Here is a 13,763-nt window from a genome sequence, read left to right on the forward strand (position 1 = left end):
CTAAATAGCAAAACTCCTTTACTACTTTAAGTGTCTCATTTCCTAATCTAATCCCCTCAGCATCACCCGATTTAATTTGACTACATTCCATTATCTTCGTTCTGCTTTTGTTGATGTTCATCTTATATCCTCCTTTCAAGACACTATCCATTCCGTTCAACTGCTCTTCCAAGTCCTTTGCTGTCTCTGACAGAATTACAATGTCATCGGCGAACCTCAAAGTTTTTATTTCTTCTCCATGGATTTTAATACCTATTCCGAATTTTTCTTTTGTTTCCTTTACTGCTTGCTCAATATACAGATTGAATAACATCGGGGAGAGGCTACAACCCTGTCTCACTCCTTTCCCAACCACTGCTTCCCTTTCATGCCCCTCGATTCTTATAACTGCCATCTGGTTTCTGTACAAATTGTAAATAGCCTTTCGCTCCCTGTATTTTACCCCTGCCACCTTCAGAATTTGAAAGAGAGTATTCCAGTTAACGTTGTCAAAAGCTTTCTCTAAGTCTACAAATGTTAGAAACGTAGGTTTGCCTTTTCTTAATCTTTCTTCTAAGATAAGTTTGCCTCACGTGTTCCAACATTTCTACGGAATCCAAACTGATCTTCCCCGAGGTCCGCTTCTACCAGTTTTTCCATTCGTCTGTAAAGAATTCGCGTTACTATTTTGCAGCTATGACTTATTAAACTGATAGTTCGGTAATTTTCACATCTGTCAACACCTGCTTTCTTTGGGATTGGAATTATTATATTCTTCTTGAAGTCTGTGGGTATTTCGCCTGTCTCATACATCTTGCTCACCAGATGGTAGAGTTTTGTCATGACTGGCTCTCCCAAGGCCATCAGTAGTTCTAATGGAATGTTGTCTACTCCCGGGGCCTTGTTTCGACTCAGGTCTTTCAGTGCCCTGTCAAACTCTTCACGCAGTATCTTATCTCCCATTTCATCTTCATCTACATCCTCTTCCATTTCCATAATACTGTCCTCAAGTACATAGCCCTTGTATAAACCCTCTATATACTCCTTCCACCTTTCTGCCTTCCCTTCTTTGCTTAGAACTGGGTTGCCATCTGAGCTCTTGATATTCATACAAGTGGTTCTCTTCCCTCCAAAGGTCTCTTTAATTTTCCTGTAGGCAGTATCTATCTTACCCCTAGTGAGACAAACCTCTACATCCTTACATTTGTCCTCTAGCCATCCCTGCTTAGCCATTTTGCACTTTCTGTCGATCTCATTTTTGAGACGTTTGTATTCCCTTTTGCCTGCTTCATTTAATGCAGTAAATACTGTGTTATAGAACATATTTCAGATCCTGTCGTATTAACTGTCAAGCATGTCATTGCTGTAGAAGTGCATAATATTCCACTGACGATGGATTATAAACCCGAAAATCGGTTTACGCAGAAACATTTCTAGTGCAGCTCATGGTATATACAAGATGTCTTTTAATAAGTGTCTGGAAGCTGGGAAGCACCAAGCGTTCAAGATTTATCCAGGTTTTTTGTTGGGGCCATGTGCAGTACGTTAGCTCACTCGACAGACGCTCGTGCTTCGGTGCGTCGCCACACGTGTGCCTGCACAGCGACGCACAGCAGGAAGTGTCATCGCAGGACTGAGTGACGTGTCGCGCCACGCCTCACGAGCCAGCGATGAAGACGCAGCCGCTCCCAGCCATACTCCCACGCGTGTACCGGCAGTTTACGACGAATGTCCACTGCTGCACTGTGCTGTTCCTGCTTACGCTATGTAGCTATCGCCCGTAGGTTGCACTATCGATATTTCAGTCATCGCTTGTGGTGTATTTGGTACTGTTCACTTGACGTGTACCTTCAAATTATACCATGGGTCATTCAGTGTGCTTGATTTTGCTCAGTAAATTTTTAGTGACTGAAACTCTGCAGTAAGGGATTGGCTTCTCGCCGACAGGATAAAGAGCGTAAGCTCTGTTTGGATGGCGGTGGGGGCTTCACGCATTGACGACTGCGAGGTCACCAGCGGATACAGGAGAGGTTCAGGTCTGACGCACGCACGCTGTCTGCACGCTCCCCTCTGTTTAGGGCGATATGCAGCGCATTACTGTGCACCAGGGTGCCAACTGTTACATCCAACTTTTTGAAATCTGTTTTCTGTAACTATCTTCAACAGAGCTCTTATTATAAATTCTTACGCAAAAAAACGTCGCTCTAAATGCATTACAAAACTGGTAGCTAATTTATATTTTGGTACGAACAGGGAGATTTGCTCTATCGTATAATACGAGCATTAATTGTTTTGGTGTAAATGGATCTCGTACCGTCAACAAGTGAGGTGACACGACGTTGTAGACGTTGACAAACGACTGATTTCACTGATGAAGAATTACCGAGGATATAATGATTATAAAGAATCCGCCTCGATTGCTTATAGAAACCGGATGTTGACCTACGTTTCGGCGCGGATAACCACGCCTTCTTCGGAACACACTAAAAAAACAAACTGCCTAAAGAGGCATGGTCCAACATTAATACAGAACGGCCAAAAGGGCAAAAGACTCGCATAAAATGTAAAATAAACGGTACGTGTGTACCATGTCAAAAGCTGTACTTACTGGAACGTCAAAAGCGTGCTTCCTGACCCCAGCCAACGTTCGGTGGGCCACGGGCTCTAAGGTGGAGTATGCCTCTTTAGGCAGTTTGTAGTTTTAGTGTGTTCCGAAGAAGGCTTGGTTATCCGCGGCGAAATCTAGGTCAACATCTGGTTTCTATTTGCAGTCGAGGCGGATTCTTTATAACCATTAAATTATTCACGATTGCTGACGCGCTCCAATGTTAAAAGTTCTCAATTACCGAGGATGTTGGAAGAATCAAAATTTGATGTCGTGATCCAATTCTATCAGAGTTTTTTGACGAAGAAGATGCGTTTGTGGACACAGGTGATTGCGAAAGCAGTGACGATGCCAACGATTGCGTTGTTAACGGTGATAGCGATGGACTGCAAGGAATCTACAACAAATAGAACTGTAAGAAGCCGGAACTGCGATCCAGGTGCTGCTGACAATACCTCGCCAACCCATGATCGCATTTACAGGCCACATTCATCCACAGTGTACGCTCCATCAGGACACCGCATGTAATGGCGATTGTATTACAGACTCACCATGCACAGATACACTGATCAGCCAGAACATTTCGACCACATATCTAATAGCCCGTATGTCCACCTTTGGCACGGATAACAGCGGCGACGCGTCCTGGCATGGAAGCAATGAGATCTTGGTAGGTCACTGGAGTCACCTATTTCCCGTAAATTCCGGGGAGTGGGGGGGGGGGGGGGGGGAAGGAGGGGGGCGATGAGCTCTGACGTCACGTTGAATCACATCCCAGATGTGTTCGATCGGGCTCAGGCTCAGATCTGGTGAATTGGTAGGCCAGCACATCAACTGGAACTCGCCACTGTGTTCCTCGAACCACTCCATTACACTCCCGGCCTTGTAGCATGGCGCATTATCTTGTTGAAAAATGCCACTTTCAGGAAACCTGATCTTCATGAAGAGGGGTGTACGTAGTCTGCAGCTAGTGAACTATACTCTTTAGCCCTGATGGTGCCTTTCACATGCTCCACTGGACCCATGGGTGCCCAAGAGATTGTCCCCAGCCAGCTTGTCTCTGACCCGTAGTACAGGTGTTAAGGAGCTGTTCATCTGAAAGACGACGGATTCGCGCCCTCCCATCGGCATGGTGAAGAAGGTATCTGGATTCACTAGACCATGCCACTCTCTGCCAGTGCGCCAACGTATACTGCTAATGGTCACGTACCTATTTCAGTCATGGCTGCCGATGTCGTGGTGTTAGCATTGGCACAGGCATGTGTCGCCGGCTGCGGAGGCCCGTTGTTAGGAATATTCGATGCACTGTACATATTTGTACTATGGCCAGCATTAAAGTCTGATGTTAGTTCTGCCATGGTTCGCCGCCTGTCCTGTTTTACCACTCTGCCCAGCCTACGACGTCCGACATCTCTAATGAGGTGTGGCCACCCAATCCCACGACATCTGGACGTGGCTTCACCTCGGTTCCGCCACCTGTCTACATCTACATCCATCTACATCCATACCCCGCAAGCCACCTGACGGTGTGTGGCGGAGGGTACCCTGAATACCTCTATCGATTCTCCCTTCTATTTCAGTCTCGTATCGTTCGTGGAAAGAAGGATTGTCGGTATACCTCTGTGTGGGCTCTAATCTCTCTGATTTTATCCCCATCGTCTCTTCGTGAGATATACGTAGGAGGGAGCAATATACTGCTTGACTCTTTGGTGAAGGTATGTTCTCGAAACTTTAACAAAAGCCCGTACCGAGCTACTGAGCGTCTCTCCTGCAGTCTTCCACTGGAATCTATCTATCATCTCCGTAACGCTTTCGCGATTACTAAATGATCCTGTAACGAAGCGCGCTGCTCTCCGTTGGATCTTCTCAATCTCTTCTATCAACCCTATCTGGTACGGATCCCACACTGCTGAGCAGTATTCAAGCAGTGGGCGAACAAGCGTACTGTAACCTACTTCCTTTGTTTTCGGATTGCATTTCCTTACGATTCTTCCAGTGAATCTCAGTCTGGCATTTGCTTTACCGAATCAACTTTATATGATCATTCCATTTTAAATCACTCCTAATGCGTACTCCCAGATAATTTATGGAATTAATTGCTTCCAGTTGCTGACCTGCTATTTTGTAGCTAAATGATAAGGGATCTATCTTTCTATGTATTCGCAGCACATTACACTTGTCTACATTGAGATTCAATTGCCATTCCCTGCACCATGCGTCAATTCGCTGCAGATCCTCCTGCATTTCAGTACAATTTTCCATTGTTACAACCTCTCGATACACCACAGCATCATCTGCAAAAAGCCTCAGAGAACTTCCGATGTCATCCACAAGGTCATTTATGTATATTGTGAATAGCAACGATCCTATGACACTCCCCTGCGGCACACCTGAAATCACTCTTACTTCGGAAGACATCTCTCCATTGAGAATGACATGCAGCGTTCTGTTATCTAGGAACTCTTCAATCCAATCACACAATTGGTCTGATAGTCCATATGCTCTTACTTTGTTCATTAAACGACTGTGGGGAACTGTATCGAACGCCTTGCGGAAGTCAAGAAACACGGCATCTACCTGTAGACCCGTGTCTATGGCCCTCTGAGTCTCGTGGACGAATAGCGCGAGCTGGGTTTCACACGACCGTCTTTTTCGAAACCCATGCTGATTCCTACAGAGTAGATTTCTAGTCTCCAGAAAAGTCATTATACTCGAACATAATACGTGTTCCAAAATTCTACAACTGATCGACGTTAGAGATATAGGTCTATAGTTCTGCACATCTGTTCCACGTCCCTTCTTGAAAACGGGGATGACCTGTGCCCTTTTCCAATCCTTTGGAACGCTACGCTCTTCTATAGACCTACGGTACACCGCTCCAAGAAGGGGGGCAAGTTCCTTCGCGTACTCTGTTTAAAATCGAACTGGTATCCCATCAGGTCCAGCGGCCTTTCCTCTTTTGAGCGATTTTGTTTCTCTATCCCTCTGTCGTCTATTTCTATAGCTACCATTTTGTCATCTGTGCGACAATCTAGAGAAGGAACTACAGTGCAATCTTCCTCTGTGAAACAGCTTTGGAAAAAGACATTTAGTATTTCGGCCTTTAGTCTGTCATCCTCTGTTTCAGTACCATTTTGGTCACAGAGTGATTGGACATTTTGTTTTGATCCACCTACCGCTTCGACATAAGACCAAAATTTCTTAGGATTTTCTGCCAAGTCGGTACATAGAACTACACTTTCGAATTCATTGAACGCCTCTCGCATAGCCCTCCTCACGCTACATTTCGCTTCGCGTAATTTTTGTTTGTATGCAAGGCTTTGGCTACGTTTATGTTAGCTGTGAAGTTCCCTTTGCTTCCGCAGCAGTTTCCTAACGCGGTTGTTGTACCACGGTGGCTCTTTTCCATCTCTCACGATCTTGCTTGGCACATACTCATCTAACGCATATTGTACGATGGTTTTGAAATTTGTCCAGTGATCCTCAACACTATCTGTACTTGAGACAAAACTTTTGTGTTGAGCCGTCAGGTACTCTGTAATCTGCTTTTTGTCACTTTTGCTAAACAGAAAAATCTTCCTACCTTTTTTAATATCTATTTACGGCTGAAATCATCGATGCAGTAACCGCTTTATGATCGCTGATTCCCTGTTCTGCGTTAACTGTTTCAAATATTTCGGGTCTGTTTGTCACCAGAAGGTCTAATATGTTATCGCCACGAGTCGGTTCTCTGTTTAACTGCTCAAGGTAGTTTTCAGATAAAGCACTTAAAAAAATTTCACTGGATTCTTTGTCCCTGCCACCCGTTATGAACGTTTGAGTCTCCCAGTCTATATCCGGCAAATTAAAATCTCCACCCAGAACTATAACATGGTGGGGAAATCTACTCGAAGTATTTTAAAATTATGCTTCAGGTGCTCAGCCACAACAGCTGCTGAGCCAGGGGGCCTATAGAGACATCCAATTACCATGTCTGAGCCTGCCTTAACCGTGACCTTCACCCAAACTGTTTCGCATTTCGGATCTCCGTCAATTTCCTTCGATATTATTGCACTTCTTATCGCTATAAACACGCCTTCCCCTTCACTGTCCTCCGGCGGGAGGGGCCGCGCAATCCGTAACATGGCGCCTCAGCTACCGAAGTTTTAGCCTAATGGTAACCTGTGGTACTTACCTCACAAATTCTACATTTGCGGGCATGGGTTCCTGCGTTCAATTTGTTCCGGAGGATACCCTCTACAGCCGGCCGTGGTGGCCGTGCGATTCTAGGCGCTTCAGTCTGGAACCGCGGGACCGCTACGGTCGCAGGTTCGAATCCTGCCTCGGGCATGGATGTGTGTGATGTCCTTAGGTTAGTTAGGATTAAGTAGTTCTAAGTTCTAGGGGACTGATGACCTCAGAAGTTAAGTCCCATAGTGCTCAGAGCCATTTGAACCAAGACTTCTCTCCATTAAAAATGACATGCTGCGTTCTGTTATCTAGGAACTCTTCAATCCAATCACACAATTGGTCTGATAGTCCATATGCTCTTACTTTGTTCATTAAACGACTGTGGGGAACTGTATCGAACGCCCTGCGGAAGTCAAGAAACACGGCATCTACCTGTGAACCCGTGTCTATGGCCCTCTGAGTCTCGTGGACGAATAGCGCGAGCTGGGTTTCGCACGACCGTCTTTTTCGAAACCCATGCTGATTCCTACAGAGTAGATTTCTAGTCTCCAGAAAAGTCATTATACTCGAACATAATAGGTATTCCAAAATTCTACAACTGATCGACGTTAAAGCGACTGTCGAAGAGATTCACCACAGCACTCCTCACACACCCGACAGGTTGTTCAGTGTACGAAATGCTCATGACGAGCCTCCGGGCCATCACAATCGGCTCTCGGTCAATAGGCAGAACGCGCGCCTACCCCATGCCACACACGGACAGCACGCTCACTGATACTACATGCGCGTGTCTGACTAGCAGTCATTCCTTGCCAGTCACGCTGCTATCGCCTCAACGGGTTTATATCTATAGTAGATGGGTGGTCATAATCTTCTGGCTGATCGTGGTCTACTGTGCTAGACAGAGAGGAACGTGTGTCCACACGCACGCACACTGCCTCTCACGTTTAAGCTCCTCTGTGTCTGCCGGCGGCCTCGTGGAAGCCAGTGTGTTGAGAGCGACTATTGTGTTATTCACCCGAATGATATATGGTAATCCTAGAGACTCTCACTCTGCATGATTAAGTGCGGATTTGAATCTCACGCCTCCTGAAAGGTAGTCCATTGCCTTACCAGCTGCGCCGTCTCCTTCAGGGAATCTTAAGTGTCATATGATTTTTGCACGTCTTTCACGAAAGAAATAGCCATTACTCAATGCACAACAAAACGATATCGTTAAGCTTCGAGTGGCTGTAGAGGGTATCGATTCAACAAAATGGTTCAAATGGCTCTGAGCACCATGGGACTTAACATCTGAGGTCATCAGTCCCCTAGAATTTAGAACTACTTAAACCTAACTAACCTAAGGACATCACACACATCCATGCCCGAGGCAGGATTCGAACCTGCGACCGTAGCGGTCCCGCGGTTCCAGACTGAAGCGCCTAGAATCGCACGGCCACCACGGCCGGCTGTAGAGGGTATCCTCCGGAACAAATTGAACGCAGGAACCCATGCCCGCAAATGTAGAATTTGTGAGGTAAGTACCACAGGTTACCATTAGGCTAAAACTTCGGTAGCTGAGGCGCCATGTTACGGATTGCGCGGCCCCTCCCGCCGGAGGTTCGGGTCCTACCTCGGGCATGGGTGTGTTTTGTTCTTAGCATAAGTTAATTTAAGTAGTGTGTAAGTTTAGGGGCCGATGACCTCAGCAGTTTGGTTCAACATATGGTTCAAATGGCTCTGAGCACTATGGGACTTAACATCTGAGGTCATCAGTCCCCTAGAACTTAGAACTACTTAAACCTAACTAACCTAAGGACATTACACACATTCATGCCCCAGGCAGGATTCGAACCAGCGACCGCAGCTGTCGCGCGGCTCCAGACTGAAGCGCCTAGAACCTCTCGGCCACATCAGGCGGAGCAGTTTGGTCCCTTAGGAATTCACACACATCTGATCATTTTCTCGGTAGCTGACGTATTAGTGGGCTGACGCCACTGCGCCAGCCAAACTCTGCAGCGTTTTCACAGACGGAGAAACATTCGACGCCAACTGTCGTCCTGAATGCTGCGAAAATTATCGCGGCATGTTCAGCGTAGCTGCCGAAGTAGTGGCCTAGCAGCCTCTATAAGATCGACGTTCTGTAGCGTCGCTGAATGACGTTCGCGGCTTTGCGGACCTGGAATCATATCTCCACTTAGATCCTCAGTACATCCTCTCCAGATCTCTAAGATTGTCAGCATCGTTCTATTACGCCCTACACAGTAACATAACACGATGTAAGGGCACTGGTTTTCTGCATATAACCTCATATTTTTGTCTCCGGACTTATCTGGTTCCTCTTTCTCCCTGTTTCATTATTTCGACTACTTTTCCCCCCTCTGTATTCAGTCGAGACGTTACTAAAATGAGGCATCTGTAACCTCGCTTTTATGGGAATTACTATTCTGCATTTGTTACTTTCGCTACATTTCAACATTTATATATAACCTTTTCAGTTTTCCTCTCATTTTAGAGCTTGCGTAAATGCGTTTTTGCCAGTCAAACTTCCTCCATTTTCTCTTTCCCGGCGCTGAAGATTCTCTGTTACACGTGGAGAAGTACGATACTACGAATTTATTCAATCGTTTATCCACGTTTATTAGGTCGTATTTTACTGAATTTTGTTCGGCATTATTTAAGTTATTTATTCAGAATTTTAATACTTACAGTATACACGGAACATTTCAGTTATGAAGTTTGGTTATTAGTCATCTTATACTGTAACGGTTATGCCAAAGTTGTTTATTTTTTCCGCTGTAAAATGATTGTAAAAGCGGTGACTGGAGCAGTTGTTTCGTTTTCATCATTGAAACACTTTCTACTGCCTGACATCAGTTTATTCATTTAGATTGTCTTGTACGGTACACATTGTGTTCGGGAAACATTTCAAAATGTCAAGTGTTGTTTCTATTATTCCATTACGCTGACGTAAATGTGGTGCTTGTTCGAGCTACTGAATCGTTCCAAAAACTTCATTGCAGAACAAAGAAGCGAAAGCTTTATCGATACTAACGTTCCATGTTCCGTGTTCTACCTGGGGTAAAATGGTTGGGTTTTCACACTAGATTTTCGGAGTGCGTAAGTATTTTATCACACTAAAGATACACAAGATCAGAAGTAGACCACCCATTGAATAAAGGTAGGGAAACTGGTTTATGAAAAGGGTTAGAACTACACTTACATTTTTTTAATGTAAACAAAACACTAAATGGAAAACTCGAATCAATTAGTATTATTTATTTATTCGAGTCAGAAACAAATATGCTACCATTAAAACAAATGGAAAAAATAATAATCAGGTTAGCCCAGTTGTTCATCAAAATCTTGCAATCTCAAACACGCTCTGAGTCGCGAGTGGAAGATGGTTTTTGTGTGAGGTGAAGCGTACAGTAGGTGCTCCGTAGTCTGTGACTCCCCACAGTCAAAATTGTTTGTGTCCACAGGGAGATGCCATTTCTGGAGTTAATCCTGGATCTCTCAGCTCCAGAAGTAAGACGATTGAGCGAGCTCTGTACGATCCAATTGCGTTCACGCCCACGGGAGAGGATTTAAGAAGGGAGATGCCAGGTAGAGTCATTATCAAGTCGATATATGGGCAATTGTTTCTTTGTTTTAGTTGCTGTTGCTTTCGAGACAGAAGTGGTCCGGACGAAATTTTTTCTGGACCTTAGCCGTGGAGCCGCTTAAAAGTGCCCATGTACTGGATAGCTTTCCTGATGAGCCTGATTTGTCCACTCCGCGTTGGCAACTACTGCCAACCAATATCTGGCGGCGCTATGCCTGCGAAATGGTAGAGTTTTACAAGTGAACCTGTGAAACCCATTCCTGCTCGCAGTGCCCTGAACTACACATCAGCGCTTCAGAAGAAGAAGGAGGACAAATTACACTCCTGGAAATGGAAAAAAGAACACATTGACACCGGTGTGTCAGACCCACCATACTTGCTCCGGACACTGCGAGAGGGCTGTACAAGCAATGATCACACGCACGGCACAGCGGACACACCAGGAACCGCGGTGTTGGCCGTCGAATGGCGCTAGCTGCGCAGCATTTGTGCACCGCCGCCGTCAGTGTCAGCCAGTTTGCCGTGGCATACGGAGCTCCATCGCAGTCTTTAACACTGGTAGCATGCCGCGACAGCGTGGACGTGAACCGTATGTGCAGTTGACGGACTTTGAGCGAGGGCGTATAGTGGGCATGCGGGAGGCCGGGTGGACGTACCGCCGAATTTCTCAACACGTGGGGCGTGAGGTCTCCACAGTACATCGATGTTGTCGCCAGTGGTCGGCGGAAGGTGCACGTGCCCGTCGACCTGGGACCGGACCGCAGCGACGCACGGATGCACGCCAAGACCGTAGGATCCTACGCAGTGCCGTAGGGGACCGCACCGCCACTTCCCAGCAAATTAGGGACACTGTTGCTCCTGGTGTATCGGCGACGACCATTCGCAACCGTCTCCATGAAGCTGGGCCACGGTCCCGCACACCGTTAGGCCGTCTTCCGCTCACGCCCCAACATCGTGCAGCCCGCCTCCAGTGGTGTCGCGACAGGCGTGAATGGAGGGACGAATGGAGACGTGTCTTCAGCGATGAGAGTCGCTTCTGCCTTGGTGCCAATGATGGTCGTATGCGTGTTTGGCGCCGTGCAGGTGAGCACCACAATCAGGACCATACGACCGAGGCACACAGGGCCAACACCCGGAATCATGGTGTGGGGAGCGATCTCCTACACTGGCCGTACACAACTGGTGATCGTCGAGGGGACACTGAATAGTGCACGGTACATCCAAACTGTCGTCGAACCCATCGTTCTACCATTCCTAGACCGGCAAGGGAACTTGCTGTTCCAACAGGACAATGCACGTCCGCATGTATTCCGTGCCACCCAACGTGCTCTAGAAGGTGTAAGTCAACTACCCTGGCCAGCAAGATCTCCGGATCTGTCCCCCATTGAGCATGTTTGGGACTGGATGAAGCGTCGTCTCACGCGGTCTGCACGTCCAGCAAGAACGCTGGTCCAACTGAGGCGCCAGGTGGAAATGGCATGGCAAGCTGTTCCACAGGACTACATCCAGCATCTCTACGATCGTCTCCATGGGAGAATAGCAGCCTGCATTGCTGCGAAAGGTGGATATACCCTGTACTAGTGCCGACATTGTGCATGCTCTGTTGCCTGTGTCTATGTGCCTGTGGTTCTGTCAGTGTGATCATGTGATGTATCTGACCCGAGGAATGTGTCAATAAAGTTTCCCCTTCCTGGGACAATGAATTCACGGTGTTCTTATTTCAATTTCCAGGAGTGTAGTAATTTTTTTCATGTGTTCACGTTATCTTCTCACATCAATCGAAATTAAAAGAATAGTGTGTAGCAAATATAGGCATATAGTTGTTGCGCAGAAAAAATTTCAAGGATGAAGGCCAAGTGTATCAATTTTATGTTGGAAACAATGATTCGGAAAAGACTTAATCGAAAATTATAAGCGGGAATAAGAAAATTTATAAATTACTGTTTGCTTGTTGAGGACGAAGCTCCAATTGCAGTCATTCTTTAAATAATTATATCTTCGCTACTTGCACAAGGTGCTGTGTACACAATCGTTGTTTACTGTGACGACTCCAGTTTTTTTGCTGGCATGATATCATGGCAGAAAGTTGCATCCCGGCAACCTATGCCCTGAATGAATTTTCTCTCTTCTCTGAAGCCGCCTGTTGCTCTAGCGACTGAGCTATCCAGGCACGACTCCATCGCCCCCCCCCCCCCCCCACCCAAGATATGCAGTACATCTTATGCCAGGCTTGGAAGGCAGAAGGAAGGGAGTTACTGGCTGAAATAACTCTGTGAGCACTAGACGAGCAGATCCCCTTCAGTCTCGACAGATCTCTCGTACACAAAACGTTTCACGTGTCCAAACTCTAACCAATAAGAAATTAAGCAGGTTAAAGATTAATCAAGTGAATGAACTGGCAACGAAGCAGGACCTCTTCTTTCCAGACACCTTATAAGAAATTTCTAACGTTGCTAGTAGGCACGTACAGAACTAATCAGTTTATCATAGTGTAGAAACAACGATTCAAATGTTCTAATATTCCATCTGGTAGATTTATCTCATTAAAAGTTTGGATCAGTGGCTTTCGAGTCAGTCGTTTCGGGACCAGGCTTCCTTATCTCAGACTGGTATGTTTGTCCTCCCCATCCTATTCACAGTGCCTAAAATCATATCTTTCTAGTTGGTTTGTCTGTGTTTCTGTTTTGGCGTGTGAGTAACATCCGCGTGTCTGGTTTGTTTATGTTCACTTTTTTGATGCACGCAACTAAACTGTGTGACAGAATGAATGAATTTATACGTAACACGTCTCCTTCAAAATTCTGTGAGTAATATTACTTTCACATTTTCTACAATCCATAATATGCAAAATGTCTAATACAGATTTTCGCGTAGTTATATGACAGTACATTTTCCAGAAAATTCTAACTGCTGTCACGCACCAAGCAGTCATAACACGATAATTTAAAAAATATTTCCTGACACAGATGAACAAGATAAATAAAACAAATGAAAATCGTGGACGGCTGCAGCAAATGTTTTCACAATAAAGCAAAACCATATCATAACAACACCCATTTTGCGGAATACGATATAGTTGTCTGATGATAACTCTCACACAGTGTGACTGCGCTTTGTTATTCGCTACGGTGGGCGATGTAATGCGCTTCCATTCGTGGAGGTGACCAGAAATGCCAAAGTGAGTCCTTTATACTGACAACTGAGAGCGGCCCCATTGTGGACAACCCACATTGTCCTCTCGACAAGGACGAGGTAGGCATTGCATTGCTCTGACTGGGTGTAAAGAGTGCTTTCGCTCTGTAATTTTTCTCGTACTCCACTCGAACAGAAGCTACGAGGTCTGACTTCTGAGGTTTTCTTGTCCTAATTGATTGATATTACATTTTCGGTTGCCCAATCAAACTGACGGCTTCACATTAG

Source organism: Schistocerca nitens, chromosome 4, assembly GCF_023898315.1.
Source record: "Schistocerca nitens isolate TAMUIC-IGC-003100 chromosome 4, iqSchNite1.1, whole genome shotgun sequence".
In the NCBI taxonomy this organism is placed as follows: domain Eukaryota; kingdom Metazoa; phylum Arthropoda; class Insecta; order Orthoptera; family Acrididae; genus Schistocerca; species Schistocerca nitens.